General features: G+C 43.4%; 1 protein-coding gene and 1 non-coding gene across 2 annotated transcripts in view; both read right to left on the bottom strand.

The window, feature by feature from the left end:
- TACR1 (tachykinin receptor 1) overlaps positions 1–19,120 on the bottom strand; it is a 139,439-nt gene that overhangs the window by 8,098 nt on the left and 112,221 nt on the right. The gene's annotated exons all lie outside the window — the stretch shown is intronic.
- Positions 6,299–6,402, bottom strand: LOC117033523 (small nucleolar RNA U13). The gene has a single exon (XR_004424913.1). It is a non-coding gene; the product is annotated as a small nucleolar RNA U13 (small nucleolar RNA).

Genomic DNA, 19,120 nt, shown 5'->3' with positions numbered 1-19,120 from the left:
GACAGCCCCACCTTATACAGACTGATACTTGTTTGGTGATAAAACATACTAGCTGAGCTTAGCAGGATCACTACCTCAGAGCACTGAGTGCCCATGTCGGTGTCAGGATGTGGTGAGGAAATCCTGTAGGGAAACCACCTGTGCTCCTTCCCTTGGACCAGTGAATCTTGAACTTGACACAGCTTTAGGATCACCTGGTGGGCTTGTACAAACACAAAAGGCTGGACCACACCCAGAGTTTCTGACTTACCAGGTCTGGGGCGGGGCCTGAGAATCTGCATTTATAACCAGTTGCCAGGTGATGCCCCTGCTGCTGGTCCAGGTTCAGACTTTGGGAAACACTGTCCTACTCAGCCCCAGAATCCCATGGAGTCACAGGGGGAATTTTTAAAATATTCAGTGCCCAGAGATACTCATTCAGTTGGCCTGAGTATGGGAAGAGGAAACCATATTTTAGAAAATTCCCCAAGTGATGGGGCAGGGCGTTGGAAGGTGAGTGGAAAACGGGAAGGGATTAAGAAGTACAAATGTGTAGTTACAATATAATCATAGGGATGTAAAGTAAAACATAGAGAATGTAGTCAATAACATGGGAATAACTATGCATAGTGCCAGGTGGGTGCTAGACTAGTCTGGGGGATCACTTCTTAAATTATATAAATGTCTAACCACTCTGCTGTACACCTGACAATAATTTAAAATAATATTGAAGGTCAACTGCAGTTAAAAAATTAAAAAAGGTGGGGGAAGTGAAGGGGAAAAAGCGGTTCAAATTTCTAGGTATAAAACAAATTAAGTCATGGTGATGTAACACACAGCACGAGGAATATAGTCAATAATGTGATAGCGTGGTACGGTGTTAGATGGTGGCTGGACTTGTCATGGTGATCACTTCTTCAGGTATATAAATGTTGAATAAATTGTGTACCCCTGAAACTAATATAATATTGTATGTCAGCTATATTTTTAATAAAAATATTTAGAAAAAAGAAAATTCCCCAAGTTATTCTGATATACAGCTAGCGTTGAGAACTGCTGTTTCAGATCCAAGTCCATAAGCCTGTTCAGACTCCACTGCCTGAAATTTTTATTACTTCACTAACATGGATATTACCTTTGTTTTCTAGTTTCTGTGTCTGATGCTTTCACAACTCCCCAGGCTAGCTGTTTCCTAGAGATAACTCCTGCTAGTGTGTCTTTCATACCCAAATGAACCAATCCAACACCATAGCAGCACTATTCGCAATAGGCAAAAGGTGGAAACAATCTCTGTCCCTCAATAGATGAATGCATAAACAAAATGTGGTACATACATGCAAAGGAATATTATTTAGCCTTAAAAAGAATGAAGTTCTCATACATACTGCAACATGGATGAACCTTGCAAACATTATGCCAAGTGAATAAGCCAAGCACAAAGGACAAATATTGTACGAGTCCACTTACATAAGGTACCTAGAACAGGCAAATTCACAGAGACAGAAAGTAGATTAGAGGTCACCAGGGACTGGAGGGAGTGGGTGGGAGTTATTGTTTAATCTGGGATGATGAAAAAGTTCTGGAAATGGATAGTGGTGATGGTTGCACAATATTGTAAAGGTAAAATGGTAAATTTTATATTATGTATATTTATCACAATAAAAAATTTAATAAAAAAATAGCATTTTAGCTGAGCTGGGTCTCCTGATTTGTAGTCTTCTGCTCCTTCCAGGCACTCCTCAACAACCTCCCCCTCCAAAATAATAAACAAATAAGCAAAAAAAATCTATCTATCTATCTATCTATCTATCTATCTATCTATCTATCTATCTATCTATATATATATATACACAAAACAGCCCCGCAGATTTGATTCTTGGAGAGGATCAAAGGTTAAATACATCCTCCTAAATCTTGCTCAGATAAACCCCTTTTACAAAGAAGTTGCCAACACTCTATCCAAACAGTGTCCAAGTTGTTCCAAATAATTGTAGGTCAAATGAGTGAAATTCCATCACTAAAAAATATGAAAATAAATACATTTCTTCCACCTTGACATCTTTGGGGAGAAATTTTGCCATTATTCTTGTAGTTAATTGGAGGTAACCGTTCTTTCATTTTGTGCCAAAATCATTATTTTGGAGAGCTGGTCGATGAACTTAGTGTAATCTTATTTTGTGCAGCTCCGTGCTTTTTTTGGCTTTCGAATCTGATATTCCGTAGGTTCCTGCCAGGTAGGATTTTATCAATTCTAAGAATTAATATCTGCCTTGGGAGAAGAGATCAGGGGTAAGGGGTATATAAACAGTGAGCCAGAGAAAGTGTCCGCAGTGACTGCAAGAGAGGGTGACAGAAGGGAGCGCTGGTTCCCACTTGATGAGACATGCGTTTATTCATTAAATCCTGCCAATGGAATTATCAGTACTTTCAGAAGGAAGGTGCGTGGAACAGTTTCATGTCTTTGTTCCCTCCATTTCACTCCTCTAAGCAGTGAATGGGGCGTGACACGTTTGATAGGATAAACTTGCTGAATACAGTGCAGCCCCAAATCCTGCCGAGTCCCTGTCCTTAACGCCTTAATACCGTAATGCGCTGTAATCCAGGTTCAATTAGGGCTCATAGCAGGAGTGAACTCATCGTCCAAGCATCAACAGTTCCAGTTTAAAATAATCCTCAGCATTTGAAGTGAAGATGGATAGGTTTAGTAAGTAGTACTTAGGGGGTCTTCTAATAAACTGCACAGAGGCTCTAGTACTGTGGGGTGGGGGAAGGAGGAGGCCCAGAAGGCAGGCCTCTGGGCTCCCCACCTTCACTCTATGAGACAGCTCTGTTTCCCTGGGTTTATATATTTCCTTTCTGTGGATGATTTTGTTTGGTGCTGGTGGTGGAAGATTTCAGCTGTTACAGAGAGGCTGAAGAGCACTGATGTAATCCCAGTCCCCATTCAGTGTACAAACTATCCCTGCAATACCCATATCTCATCATTGTCCATCTTTTTCTTGAATACCCCCTGTGACATGCCGTTCAGTAGCTATAAAACCAGCTCCATTAGAGATGCTCTGCAGTTTGTTAGAGAAGAAGACTCTCAGGCCCCAGCCTGATGGACCAAATCCGAGCATGCATTCTGACAACCTGGTGATTATGTGCAACTTCAAGTGCGAAGCACATGCTCTCAATCTTGACTTCACATTGAGGTCACCTGGGGAGCATTGGAAAATGCCAATGCATGGATCCCACCGTAGAGCTTCTGATTTAAAACTGGTCTGCAGCACAGCCTGGGCGTCAGCGTTTTAGAAGCTCCCAGGTAATGCTCCTGTGCATCCAGGGCTGAGAGTCATTGTCATTGAGTCTCCTGCTGGCAGCTGCAACTGACACACTTCCTCCTTAAACTGAGTGAAAACCTGTGGCCCTGTAGCTTTCACTACTTAATTCTGGGTCACTAGCAACAAGCTGATTCTGCCCACTGGGAGGTCCTGGGAGTGCCTTTCCCACAGCCCTCTTTGCAGCTCGGACTTCTCGGGCAAGCCCTCATTTGACATGTGCAGAGCAGACTCAACCCCGTGACCCAGCAGCCCTCAGGCTGTCTCTTCTTAGAGCACTGTACTGACTTTTCACTTCCTGCAGAAAATTGTCTTCTTTGCAGGTAAATGTGCTTTCTTTGTAGTAAAGGAAAGCAAGAGATATATATTGCTTGGTTTACATTTATTTCCAAACATTAGAGCCAAGTTTCAAAGCCCTGGCAGTCCTCTTGGAGGCAGGTGAAAATTGAGACCTACTAACGAATAAATTCAGCAAGTGTCCATTCAGCACCTGTTATATACTTGGTCCTATGCTTGGAGCTGGGGGCATGAAGAAGAGTCCCAGCCTGTGGTCTCTTTCCAGGAGTTCAGTCTGTTAGTGGGGACAGAGAAGTGACAGTGCGACATGGGACGTGTGACAGACAGTGGTGTGGAGACATTGAGGAGGTGTGTCAGGGGCCTCTATAAATACGAGTATATATAATGTATAAAAAAAATATAAAAATTTTTAAATTACCCTGAATACAATAGGTGTCTTGTTACTAAGTGCATGGAGAGTAAGGGGGAAAGCAGAAGGAACGTCTCAGCCAAACATATCAGGGAAGCTTCCTGGAGGAGGCACTGCTTGGCTAGGCCCAGCTACACAAGCAGGACATTGGTGATCCATCAGGGAAAACAGCAAGTGCAACGTCACTGAAGGAGGATCTTGGCCTCCTGAGGGTGCTGTGCTGTGATCCGGACTGAATGGAACATAGCTGTTCAAGGAAATTGCAGGAGACTTGGCCGGAAAGGTAGACAGAAGCCAAACCATGAAGGACATTTTATGACAGGCTGGAGAGTTTATAATTTATTCTAAAGTTGATGGAAACCATGACATGGTTTTAAACAGGGGAGTAACCTGATCAAATACTTGCGCTCCGGCCATGGTGAGGCAGGGATGGAGGCAGGCAAGGCTAGAGGCAGCCAGCCGTTAGGATATTGTGCAGGGACCCAGGCAGGAAGTGACAATGACCTGAGCTGGGGCCACAGGCAGAATGGATGGACCCGGAGGAGGGTAAGTCCTCAAGGGGTGCTGTGGTTGGGAGGAAGAGCTGGTGGGCTTGGCAGCTGCTGGGACAATTTACCTGGATTTCTGGCCTGTGGGCATGGCGGAGAGTGAAGCTAACTGTTGCTGGTATGCGGACCCCCGAGGAGGAGCAGGGGGAAGTTGGTACGTTGACTTTTGGACACGCTGACCTCGGGAGCAGGAAGTTGGATGTCTGGGTCTGGCTGGAGCTGGGACAAAAGGCCTGGCCTGGAGATTAGATTTAGAGCCCTTGGGTGTCCCCAAACCATGAGAAGGCAAGGGGATGCAGGATGGTCCTGAGAGAGGAGGGTGAGGACTGACAGGGGAGGGCCACATGGGGGCTAAGCCTAGAGTGGGGGGTAGCGGGGGAGAGGGCTGACCATGGTGGAGGCTGGAGGAAGGGGGAACCCAGGGCTGTGGACTCTGGCTGAAGGGACGGAGGGTGAGGACTGGAACTTGCAGATTCAGTTTTCGTGGGTATCAGACACTAAAGCAGGTGGGCTGACAGAAGGGGAGTGAGGAAGTGGAGGAAGTGAATGCAAACTCCATTCTTAAAATGCTGGGCTATGAAAGGGAGAGGGAGGGCAGTAGCCAAAAGATAGGGGATAATGAAGCCCTCTGAACTCTGTCCCGCTTGTCCCCCAGGCTACCCTGGGTTACAGTGATGGGAGTACATGTCCTCCCTATTCTTTGGAGAAGGGCCGGGATCACACCTCTGCCACCTGCACACAGCCATAAACTCTGGGCAGAAATGCCCCCGAGTCGGCCTCTCTCAGGATGGTGACCAACCAATCAAGGCAAATGCTCAAACACATCTATTTAATTCATGGAAAAACGGGGTTCACCAAATCCCCACTCCCACAGGGTACTGTCTCCTGGCAGTGGTCACAGCTCCCTCAGGTGAACGAGACAGGAAATAAAGCAACTTTCTGCAGTCAGTGTCCAAACCACACAAGTCAGAATTTGCCTGTGTCTTTCTCCAGGCTCCTTTTTGTATGTTATCTCCTTGATTGGATGAGATCCTTCTTGGAGGCAGAGCACCACGGTGCTCCTCTTTAATCCCCTTCACAGAACTGGCACCAAGGAAATACTTCATAGAAAGATATCATCTCAGGCTCTGAAGGACATTAGAGTGCTCGCTGGCCCATCCCCCACCCAGAAGAAGCCCTCCTGACGGCCACCCCCACAAGAGTGGGCCAGCATCTGCTTGAGTGTAGGTCCGTGTGGGCAGAGAGGCTGGAGGCCTGAGCATTTCTTACTTCATTTTTTAATCAGTCGTTTCTCAATACAAGTACTATCTATTCATTGTGGATTTGCAAATACAGTCAGGCATTAAAAGAAAACCTTCAAAATGTCCTATAATCAGATTACTTAGAAATAAATTATAATAAAATCGATTAATATCTTCCCATATCTTTATGCGCACACACTCACGTTTGTGTATAAATAAGCATACTTTAGATTACTTTAAAAATTTAACACGATGTCACAACATCTTTTTTATGTCAATAAATATATTTCCGTAACACAATTTTGAATGACTGTAATAATATTCTATTTTATGGAGGTCTGTGGTTATTTAGCCAGTCTTTCAATTTGGACATTTGAGTTATTTACAATGCTTTGATATTTAATTGTTATAACTATAATATTGAAATATGTGTCTTTGCTCTCATTCTTATTTGCCAAGGATAAATTCGTCAGAATTAAGTTAAAGTGTTTTTTATTTTTTTCACGTTAGACAGGTAATATGCCGATGTTGTAACAAGGTTTGAGAGAGGCACATCTCACAAAAGACCATGAACCCCCAATCATCACACTTATGAACTACAAAAGGATCTAAGTTAAAGTGTTTTTAAGGGTTGATATAAATTGTCACTTTTCAGAAAACATGCCCATTTATGTCACCAGCTGCACTCAGTGACATTTTCCTTTCCTCCACCTGGCTGCTCTGGGCATTAATATGTCTTTTAGTCTTTGATAACATCATAGTTTATACATGGTTCACTACTCTACATTTAATATTCTTGATTCATCGTAAATTGAAATTTTATAATTATGCTATTTCGTCATTGTCATTTCTTCTTTTGTGAATTGCCTGCTTGTGTAATTTACTCAATTTACATTGGGGGTGTTCATATTGTCCTTACTAATTTGTAAGAACTCTTTGTGGCTTTGATCATATTATGCTTAGAACGGCCTCTTCCATACCAACGTCATGAAAACATTTGCCTAGACTTCCTCCCAGTTTATTTATTTGATTATTTGTGCTTAACTATGCCATCTACCAAGGATTAATTTTAGTGACTCTTATGAGAAAAGGCTCCACAGTTTTTGCTCCGATAATTGTTCACATTTTCTCAGCTCCGCTGTTGGATACATCATCCTTTTCTTGCTGTTTTGAAATTGCACTTATATGTTGTACAGTCATACATATACTTGGCTCTGTTTCTGGGCCTTTGTTCTGTTTCCTTGATCTATCCCTTCTTTCTAGTGCCATCTCTGCCCATCTCAGTTTTTTGTGGCTTTCTAGTATACCTTTTATCATTGGCAGTACAAATCTTTTATTATTTTACTCAGTTAAAAAAAAACAAACATATCTCCAGAGCTGCATATTTCTTAATAACAGGGTCAGGGGATGGTTTCAGTTATTTGCAGCCAGGCTCACGGCTTCCCAGAAGATATTAATCAGTGGTAAATTCACTGGCCCATTCCAGCATCGACTCTCAGGCTGAAGTTCAGTAGTGGGTGCTATTGATCTGCCCAGCTCCTTATGTCCTTGTTTCAGATTCTTTCTTGATCAGCTTTCTCAGGCAAAGAAAAAGGTTCTGAAGAATATGTGTTGCCAGCAATGGCTGCGGAATTTGGTAGTGCTCTAACAAGAGGTATTTAAACCCTGGACTCCAGCAGGAAAACACTCAGCTCCCTCCCCCACACCCTTCCTCCCTCTGGTCTGCTCAGGGGCAGGGTGGCGACGGTAGTAGAAGCAAGGGGCTAACACTCCTGCCTAAAATTTTTATTTGGTGGATATGTTAAAGAGAAAACAAACTCTGAATTTTGAATACAAAGCCTATAGAAGGCTTTGTATTGTTGAGAAAGGAGAACAAATTAGACAGAGCGTTGGTGTGGCTGAGGACTTTTTTGTGTTTTGGGATAAGAGAAGATAAGCCAGAAGCTTAATTTGGGATGGAGTGAAAAAATGTTAAATTGGTCTCTGTGAAGGGAAAAAAATATTAAGAGTACAGGTAACAATAAAGAGAGAGAAAGATGAGAGAGGAAACATGCGGGGGGGGGGGGGAGGGGGGGAGAGAGAGAGAGAGAGAGAGAGAGAGAGAGAGAGAGAGACCCTTGAGCCCACCAGGTTGAAAGCAGGGACTTAGGAAAGGACACAGCCAAAAAGAAATTTCCTGTGGTGAGGACTGCTCAATATACTGTAAGAAACAGTGGTACCTGAGAGTAAGTTCAAAGACAGTACAATCCTGTCCTACGCTGTAATTCTGATTTCTCTAATAACTTCCCAAATCTTCTGTAAGGTATACCTCACCCAACAACTCCATGTCAGTGGGACTTTGAGAAAATAAAGGTGGAGGACTGGTTTCCTGAGTGGAGCCAAGTGGGCTGGCCAGGTGGTGGCCATGAAGTTCCGCCGTGAGTTACGGTTCTTACCTTGGGTAGGGTAGGGGATGTGGTGAAGAGGAAGACCCTGTTTCAAGAAGCAGGGAAACAGTGAGAGAATCCCTGAATCTGTACCCTGCTCCCTGGTCAATCTTTCCGATCTGGCAGATGACTTGAAATCGTGTAATCCCCTGTGATAAATCCCCAACCAGCTACAGCGCGCCGACACTGAAGTCTGAACAGACAACCACCACCAGGTGGCGCCAAGCTGCAGCTGGCACAGGGCCCCATCAGGATGTATTTCATTTAGGTTACTGACACATCAGTACTCCAGCAATAAAACAGCATTCATTTTATGTGCTTGTATTCATTGTACACTGCACACCCCACCCCTAATCCCTTACCGTGTCATGATGCAGTTTTCCGATGCGTACTTTGGCCCAGTCTTTACCATCGTAGCATGAGCTTTGCAAACCTCATTGAGAACAAGACTGAATTTTCTCTGTGACATGTTTTCCTGAGTATCAGTGGGCGCTGATAAACGTTTTGATGATATAACGCACCCACTCTCAACCCCTCCAAAGAGTTCTTAACTCTATTGTGTTAGGCTTTGCCTCGGGTGAGGGGAGCTGACTATCACTGCAGTGGAATTCTTCTTGCCGGATGAGCAGCCAGGGACAGTTGTGGGATGAGCTTCTGTCCTGGTGGCTGCAGCCTGTGATGAACGCTGAGCCAATGAGAGCTCGGACACACGCAGCAGAACTGAAGCTCGTACTTTGTCATTCTGATGAGCATTTAAAATAAGGTTATTTTTTGGGGGGCATTGTTTAAAAACTGCTTCGATCGGTGCCAACTAGTATCAGGAAGCATTTCCTGAAATAAGTTGTACCATAAATGTGAGTGTGGGTTGGTTTTACACTCCTGGGGTTTGAAAAACACATAAAATAACCAAACGAATCCTAGTCACAATAGCCTGTGACTAATAACCATCCAGGTCCCCCAATCTGGACCAAGTACTCAAATTTAAGGCTCTCGTGCTGAGTGCCCAATTCCTTGCTGTGCTCTGAACTGTACAAGGCATATCTTAGCACAACGCCCACTAACAAATGGCTAGCTAGTCACCTTTTTTTTTTTTTTGATGAAATCTTCTGATGAAATCTAGTACCAAGTGCAGTATAACGTAAACCACCATTGGCTTGTAGAAGATGGAGAAATTTCGCATTTCTATGTGCAGTAGTTTCATTGTAAAAGTGTTTCTGGAAAGAGGATTCAACTTCCTCTCATCACCTCTGGGACTTGGGGTAAGAGGCATGTATTGCTAACCCCATTTTAAATTGAAAAATTAAGGTACAGGGAAGGTAATTGCCTTCTTGAAGTCACTCAGGGTTGAAATGGGAATAGGAAACAGATCTGTGCTGTTCTCATTTCAACCCTTTGCATTTCTTTCTCTTTCTGCTCAGATGAGCTCAGAAGAAGAATGGATAAATGTCACTCGGAGCAGGGAAACCACAGTTTCTCGAAAATGAACACATACATCAAGCACAAAAATTGTCCACAGTATTTAATAATAGCAGATAATTTCTTGAAAAAACAGCGTAGCTTAAAACATCAGACCCAGAATTCAATTCTGTCTACATGGGTAATTTGGAATGTGGCCCAGTCTTGGATTCCAGTTTACGTTTGTATTCATCCTTGTATTTCCCCTGTCTTTTCCTGCCTTGAACCCTGAGCCCAAAGAGACGCGCAGTTGACTGAAATATGTGGGAAAGACAAACACGCCACTTTCTTTTCCTCAGCCCAAAATTTCTCCGCATGGATAATAGAGCATAACTCCATGAGCCACACAGGTGCTCAGTCTACAGTTTCCATTAACAAATTGAGCAATGCAATTTATGTCTCACGGAGACTCCATTAATCAATTTGAAGTTTGCTGTGAGTTGTATGCAAGAGGACAAGTGTTTTTAACGTGGGAATGTTGACAGATTTTTGTACCTTCCCAAGCTGGCCAAAGAGAAGCTAGTAATTTCTGGCTCATCTTTTATACAATCTTCTCCTTTTACAAAAAAAGGGTTCTTTATTGCTGGCAAAAAAGCTAAGCTGATGTATACAATAGAGACAGAAAGTCTGTGTAGACTGGATGTGAAAAGGAGGTTTTGGGTGGGGGTGGGGTACGAGGGGGAGCAGCAGAGGGTTGGTTGTAAGAGTAGGAGATAAGCAGAGGCAGAGGATTTTTTGTAGTTATGCTGTAGACAATTGTTTTGGGTAGTTTTTTTCTTTTCAAAATTTGTATTAAATTTATGGAGGTGACATTGGTTAGTAAAATTATATAGGTTTCAAGTGTACATTTCTATGATACGTCATCTATATATTGCATTGGGTGTTCACCACCCAGAGTTAGTACTTCTTCTATCACCATACATTTGACCCCCCTTTTCCCTCTTCTACCACCCTCCCTCTCCCCTTACCCTTATTAATGAAGTTTGCATTTTATTACTTTTGCCTGTTAAACTAGGCTTCCTGCACTTGACTTTGCTTAGATACTGAATCATGTAGATTTCAGCTGTATAAGGGTTGCATGTATCTTGTTAGCAAAGTCACCCGTTCAAGTTGGAAGCCAGCTCTATGTTGAGGTAGCACCTTCAGTTATGGGTGAGGAACCTAGGAAATAAGGAGCCGTACAGTTGCCACTGGGCCGCATTCATTCAGCCACCGAATTGTTCATCAACTCCTTACTTTGGGCTAGATTCTCGGGATAGAGTGGTGAATAAACAAGACAAGATCCCTGCCTTTGAGAAGCTTAAAGTGTAGTGGAGAGAACAGATTATAAACAAATATACCAGCAAATAAATATAAAATCATAAATGTATTATGTACATAAAAGAACCAAATGGAGGTGGTGGTAGGGGATACTGGGGATCACACTCTAGGACTGTCTGATGAGGTGACCAGCAGGGCAAGGCAGCCCTGTGAAGAGTGCGGGTGGGTGGCCTGTGCAGAGGCAAGAGCAGACACTAGGTCCCGAGGTCCGAATGAGCTGGGCACATTGGAGGAGCCAAGAGAAGGCTTTTGTAGCCAGAGTGTAGGAATTGAGGCCTATGAGATATGGCCAAGGGCCACGGTGTGTAGGGTCCTGTGGGCCATGCTCTTGGACCTGGGCCTTCACATGAAGTACCGAGGTAACTCGTTGCAGGGGATAAGCAGGATGGGACATGATCCAGCTTGGAGAGGGGGCGGGTTGTGGACACGCAAGCCTGGTCCCAGGTGAGAGGGTGCACTTTCATCTGGGCAACGTAGGCTGGGACTAGATGGCTGCCTTGGTCGGGGCTCTCCACAGAGACAGCGTGTGTGTGTGTGTGTGTGTATGTATAGACAGATAGGTAGACAGATTTATTTTAAGGAGTTGGCTTCCACCATTGTGGCGACTGGTGAGTCTAGAATCTGTAGGGCAGGGGGCAGACTGAAAACTCAAGTAAGTGTTGATGTTACAGTCTTGAGGCAAAATCCCTTCTTCTTCAGAAAACCTCAGCGTTTGCTCTGAAGGCTTTCAACTGATTGGGTGAGGTTCACCCACATTTTGGAGGGTTATCTGCTTTACTTAAAGTCAACTCATAAATGCTAACCACATCTACAAAATACCCTCATAGAACCACATTTGAACTAGTGTTTGACTAGTAGCCCAGCCAAGCTGACACAGAAAGTTAACCATCACCAGGCACAGGTTGGTTGGAGACACCTGGGAAAATTCAGGGTATGATTTGGAGACAAAACAGGCAGAAGGTGCAGATGGAAGTGGGTTTGAAGGTGAGGGATGTCCCCGGCCACAGCCTCAGACCCGTCCCACTGCCCTTCCCTTTGTAAGCTCTTCTGGCCCCAACACAATCACTGTAGTTAGGAAGCGGCTTAGATGAGATGGCATCTTGGTTAAAATGGTAATCCAGAGTGGTGATAATCGTGGTTAAAGGCGGCCCAGGCTGAATATGAGTGTATGTGTGCCTAGGTAACTAAATAGCCCCTGTTATGGTACTTAACTGAGCTACAATGATGTGCCTCCAAATCATCATCATCATCACCACCACCACCACCATGACCGTATTCATAGCTAACACTGATATAGTGTTTGCTTTATGCCAGGCACCATTCTAAATGCTTTATTTACATGTATTGACTCACTCATGTCTCCCAACAGCAATCTTTGTTTTGTAGGTGATAAAACTCAGGCACAAAGATTGCAAAGCAATCGTGCACCATGGCACACAATGCGACTCCAGGACACCATTCACAGAGACTATTGACTCAATAGCATCCCCTGGAGTTGTGCATTGCAGTTCACCCTGACAGAACACTAAGTAATTGACCCAAGAACTCCATGCTGTAGAGATTAGCATAGTCTTAGGTGGAAAAGATTGGAAATCTATATGGGAAGTGATGCCAGATGTATGGTATATGTATGTTTTTAATTGTAAATATATACATATTTATTAATATAGAGCTTAAAAAATAACCATTTTATTTTAGAATAGTTTTATTTAAGGAAAAGTTGCAAAAACAATACAGCCAATTTCCCCTACGATTAACATCTTATTAATATGGTACATTTGTCACAATTAATTAATGATACACAGTCACATGGGTGGTGCTTGTGCTCTGCTGAATTTGTGTAAAGCAGAGGCCTGAGGATACCATGTCCACCTGGGGGAACCTTGGGCAGATGGATGGAGCAGGCCACTGTTTGCTTTCCCCTCTTTCCAGTCCCAGAATATCAGGAGTGGGAAGGGTCCAATCTCAAGAACCCTTTGGTCTTCACTATGACTCTCCAGAAAGACCCCTGCTACAGATTGAATGTTTGTGTCCCCCCAAATTCATATGTTAATACTCCAGCCCTCAATGGGATGGTACAAGGAGGGGTAGTTACGTCATGAGGGTGGGGGCCACATGAGAGATTAGTGCCCTTATAAGAAGAGACAGAGAGAGAGATGATTGCTCTGTTGTCTCTGTCTCTGTCTCTCTCTTCTCTCTGTTGTGTGAGGGCACAGCAAGAAGGTAGCCATCTGCAAATCAGGAAAAGTGTTCTCACCAGGAACTGAATCGGTTGGCACCTTAATCTTGGACTTTCCAGCCTCCAGAACTGTGAGAAACAAATGTTTTTGTTCAAGCCACCCAGTCTGTGGTATTTCGTTACAGCAGTCCAAATTAACTAAGACAACCCAGGTTGATTCCAGACTCTGAGTACAATCCTCTGGTGAAAACCTGTTTTAGTGTCAACTTGACAATAACAACAAAAAATGTTTTTAAAGATAAGAAAGAAGGCAGCTTCCTGGATCTAGAAGGAGGAAAACAAGAGATTTTCTCCCACTATATGAAAACCTATTTGCAGTCTTCTATCTCCGAGGCAGTTGCTCTCAAATAGAATGTGTAAAAAAAAAAAAAAAAATAATCACTGTCGGCATGATGATTTTTAAAATTAAAGTATAATTGATATACAATATTTTATTAGTTTCAGGTGTATAACATAGTGATTCAACATCTACCTTGCAATGTAATCATCACGATAAGTCTAGTAACCATCTGCCACCATACAAAGTTATTACAATAATATTGATTATACTCCCTGTGCTGTGCATTACATCCCTGTGACTTATTTACTTTATAACTATAAATTTGTATCTCTTATTCCCCTTCACCTTTTCTACCCATGTCCTGCCCTTTCCCCTTTTAAAATACTAATTCCTGGGCCCTACCCCAGATATTCAGATGGAGCGCCTGAGAATATGAATTTTAACAAGTGCTGCAGTGATTCTGAGGCAGGTGACCCCTCCTACATGTGAAGAAAACAGGGCTCTGAGAGGGAACCCAAATTCACCAGCTTCAAACAGTTTAAGTTCTAATGGCCTCAGTTTAGGGCTGTCATCCAAATTCCTCCTCAGAGACGGAGTCACCAGTGCACCTTGCTGTAGTTTGAAAGAACATGGGTGTCTGTGATACACAAAGGTGTCTCCAGAGACAGCTGGATGAGTAGGACCCCAAAGGGCTGGTTGGGACCCCAAAGAGAACCCCCAAAGGGCATTGACTTTGATAAGTTTTCTCCAGTGCAGGGGCTGCCCCAGTCTCTGAGCTTCAGAACCCTCATTTGTCAACAGGCACCACCTCCGAGGCATGCGCATACTAACCATGTTTTCAGGAATGAGATTTGTAAACCATTGTAAGGGAGAAGTACGACTGCTAAGCAGATTGGATGTTGATGGTGGCCCAATCAATAGGCTGCATGCAAATCACGTAATCAGATTTGGCACCAGGAGGCTGTCTGGCTGAATCCAGGGCCTCCAGACATCAGACGCTGAGAGCCTGAAAGGCTTGTGCACCCTGCTTTACAGTGAGGACCTACCTGTCAGGGGGATGGCCACGCCTGCCCTCATGGGGACACCCCCATCCTTGCACACTGCCTGGCATACATTGGTATCCTGAACATGGCTTTAGTGGGGTGAGGCCAGGACTCTTTAGCCCAAATCTGCATGATCTATGGTTGCCAGACTTTTGCATGTCATGGAAAATTTTTAAACAAAATTTGGAGACTGATGTAGGATCCCCTCCCTCCCCCCAGTCTCTTATTGTGCCAAGTAAAGACACTAAAAACGAATCTAAGCAAAGCTAAACTCAACTAAGCTAAGCTACTGACTACTGTCCTCACCACTCCATTCAGTCAAGTATATTTTAACAACAGAAAAAAAACAAGGGCATAATTTCACCATAAAAGGCAGACCTTTCAATGAAAAAAAACCCCAACTACAGTAAAAGAGAAAACCTCATTAGCCATAGGCACACAGACTGTTTGGAATCTCGGGAGGATCTGGGCCATTGTTCAAGCGCAATCATTCTGCGGCTTCCCCGGAGCTGCCCTCCAGAAGAGCTTCAATTCCATTGATTTCCTTTCCACCTACTCACTTACAATCACGTGTAGCCCGCCCTCCCTGATTGCTCTGGTTGGGGTGATCAAGTGCTCCCTAACTCGGCAGTCTCACTTTGACAGACCAGCTCCTGAGGTAAGGCAGCTCCTGCATCCTCTATGTGGAAGCTCTCAGTGCAAGCCTCAGGGGGCAACTTCATTCCAAGAAGAGGAGGAGAACGAGGGGTGAGAGGTCGGTGACTGCCTGATGCTGGTCACCAGGGCTTGGGGTCTGCCTCAGCCATCTGACCTCCCCTCGGAGGGAATGCGTGTGACAAGAGGCCATTGGTTGGTAATGCAGCAACTGGTCTGAGCCCAGTTTCTAAGTGGGACAAAAGCCGACGAGAGAAAGAGGCAGGAGGGAATAAAAGACGAGGGCCTGGTGGTGGCTCACAGGTGAGGGGCTTTCCCTGCCTAGAGTTGGGTGGGCACCCATTCAGGCCTGTCGGGCAAGAGGGAGCAGTTAACCTGGGGAAGTTGGGCTGACACAAGGCTCCTCTCTCTGAGGACCAGTTGTGGACGTAGGGGGACAGAGAGAGGCATCCTCCTGCCACTTTCTGAGACACTCACTCTGGCCATTTAATGCGATTCTGGGCAGATTCCTTTTCTACAGTTTCCCCAAGACATGTGTGGCCAAATGAAGCAAAGCTCCCAAAGCCACCTGAAGGAGTGTCTCTGCTGGGCACAGGGAGGCCTTTTTCTATCCAAGGGCTTTGTACCTGAAGGTGGCATCACAAGCCCTCCCATCCTGTGCTCTGCTCACACCCCAAATGCATCTTGGAATGATAGGGCATGTACAGTGTCTGAGATAAACGACACATACTAGAATTTATATTACTAATATGTTATTATTATTATTTTTAGTTTTTTTATACCACTTATTGTGTTATACTATTTATCAAATAGAGGGAAGCATCAAAATATGTTCACAACCAGTGCCGCTGTACCCATGTGGTCCTGCTGATGCCAGCCCAGCTCACCAGTAGCACCAAACTTATTTGCAAGGTGAGAAACCACTGACAGAATTGTTGGCTGGTGCTTCTGTAACTTGTTGCAAAGGAGAAAAATTGACAATGGAGGTTCCTGTTGTTTTCATTCCCTGAAACTCCACCTCTAGCAAGAGCTCTGTGAAGTCCGCTTTTAGACGCAGACATTCCCTCGGGAGCTCCTAGGCATACTGGGGTCTTGAGGGGGAGGCAGAGCTCAGACTTCACGTCCACAGAACGTGGCGCTATAGCATGTGGCTGATTCTCCCAGCAGACTGACCCTGGAGCCTGGCTTCTTTGAGATGTCTTTTTGAGACATCACATTTCCCCACCCTGGGGACAGGGACTTTTGGAAAAGCAGCTACTGAAGAATGCACTGACATAAAATACAATGTCATCCAGATTTTTCTTTAAAAGTGAGAAATAAAATTCTTTTCCTCATCTTATCAACTAAGAGCAGGGATGGTCCCTTGGGGCAGTATTTTCAGGTGATCAGGTGGCTTCAGATGGCAGCCTATAAAGTGCCATCTGCCCTATCGACGCCAGGCCTGCATGAGGATTAGACTCCTTGCCTGTAATAAAATGTTTTAGGACTAACAGGGTAGGGGAGGATCTATGTGTGCAGTGTGGATAGGCGACCGACTTGTCTGGGTTTGCCTGGGATTTTCCTAGTTTGCAAATGAGAAGTCCTGCATCCAGGGAAACTCCTCAGTTCTGGGCAAACCAGGTTGGTCGGTCATTTTGGTTGTGGGGTGGCTGTGAGTCTGCTCCTCCTTCCAGCCATCCCTCTTTCACTAGCCTGTGAAAGGGCTGATTATACACTATTTAAGGTTCATTCCTTTGAGTCAAGACATTGTCCCATATTAAAATGCAGATATATTGGAGAAGAGTGACCCATTAAGTCATTACAGCTGGAAGCAGTTTTTCTCTGCAGCTGATTACTTTTTGCTCAAAATAACTGTCTCCTTTATCAGGGAAATGCAAATTAAGACCATACAAGATAGCATCTTACATTTATTAGATAGGCAAAAAAGAAAGAAGTCTGATAGCACCAAGAGTTGACAAGAACATAGAACAATAAAAACTCTTATTTATTGCTGGTGGGTGTGTGAATTGGTATACCTACTTTGGAAAACAATTATCTGATACACTTTCTCTTATAAAGTTGAACATGTGCAAACTCAAGTTAATTGCACTTTAAGATATATGCCCCAGAGAAACACTTCGACTTGAGTCTTAGGAACCAGACACAAAGAAGTTCATAACAGCAAAAACTGGAAACCACCCAAGTGATGACAAGGTAGTAAATTATGGAGTACACACACAAGAAATAAAATGCAGCAGTAAAAACTAATGAACTATAGCTACCTACAATAACATGGATGAACCCCAGCCACAAAATGTTGCACAAAAATGTTAAGTATAAAAACTACATGCAGTATGACACCATTTGTATAAAGGTCAAAATGAAATAAAACTAAACCATCTATTGTTTAGGAATGCATGCAGACCGCCTCTGGAAAGGAAGCAGAGACGTTTTCTTTTTTTTGTTGTTTTTTTGTTTTGTTTTTAATTGAGCATATTTATTGCTTGGAAGGTATCTATAGAATTCTATTACATTCTTCTGTTGCTATTTTCCTTTTAGCTTGTTATTACATTGCAGATTAATCACTTCCACTTGAAAGTTATGTGGAAGCTTCTCAATTGCACAGTTAAATGGACTTTTAATTATAAAAATTTCCTTTGTATTAGGTTGGTGCAGAAGTAATTGCAGTTTAAAAGGTTAAAAACAATTGCAAAAACTGCAATTATTTGTGCACCAACCCAATACTTACATAGACGTCTAAAAAACATTACTGTTTGTATGGTTTGAGTTCCAAATATGTATCCGCTGCAAATTTATGTGGAAATGGAGATCTCGCTTTGCATTTTACCTTTCAACAGCACAGGAAATGCATACAGCACCCAAACATGTCTTATGTGTGGTAAGTAGAATTCTAAGATGGCACCCAACATCCCCACCCTCTGGTGTACATACTCTACGTAATCTCTAGGACTGTGACTAGGGTGGATTTTACTCCCATGACTAGACTTGACCACAAGAGCCCTTTAATTCTGGTCTCGATGTCAGAGATAGAAGAAGTCCAAGATTTTAAGGATGAGAAGGATACACCATTGCTAATTTGAAGATGGAGAGGGCCATGTGGTAAGAAATGTGGGAAGTCTCTAGATCACCTGAGTGGTTCTGTTTTTTGTTTCGTACTTTATTTTTTTAATTTTTTAATTTTTTATTAGTTTCAGGTGCACAAAACAAAGCAATACTTAGACGTTTATCATGTATATCCCTCACACTGTGTCAACTCCCCTCCCCCCATCCACTACCTCTCTGACATCGTACAGAGCCATTACATTTCCACTGTCTCTATTCCTAATGCTGTTCTCCGCTTCTTGTAAGTGTATATATATATATGTATATATATATATGTATGTATACACTTACAAGAGCAGATGTCAACTATAAGTTTATATACATATATATTCATTATTGTTCAGCTTCAGCTTCAGGTGTACAGTGCAGTGATCAGGCATCTACATCATCCCTGAGGTGGTTTCCCTAATGAGACAAGTGTCCATCGGAAACCCTACAAAATCTTTTCAACATTATTGATTACATTCCCCAAATTAACTTTCGTAACCCCCTGCGGGGTTACGAAAATCTTGTGGTTACTGACTGCTTTCTAATCCCCTCACCTTCTCCCCTATCCCCACTCCCTCCCATCTAGCAACCCTCAGTTTTTCCTCTATGTCTCCGAAACTGTTTCTGATTAGTTCATTCACTTATTCTCTTCTTTAGATTCCATATGTAAGTGAGATCATATGGTATTTGTCTTTCTCCGTCTGACTTATTTCACTTAACATAATGTTCTGTAGGTCCATCCATGTTGTTGCAAGTGGTAAGATTTCTTTCTTCTTTATGGCTGCGTAATACTCCATTGTATAAATGTAGCACAGTTTC

Source organism: Rhinolophus ferrumequinum, chromosome 13 (assembly GCF_004115265.2).
Source record: "Rhinolophus ferrumequinum isolate MPI-CBG mRhiFer1 chromosome 13, mRhiFer1_v1.p, whole genome shotgun sequence".
NCBI lineage: Eukaryota > Metazoa > Chordata > Mammalia > Chiroptera > Rhinolophidae > Rhinolophus > Rhinolophus ferrumequinum.
Note: the sequence above shows the minus strand (reverse complement) of the source record. Positions and strands in the feature narration are given on the sequence as shown.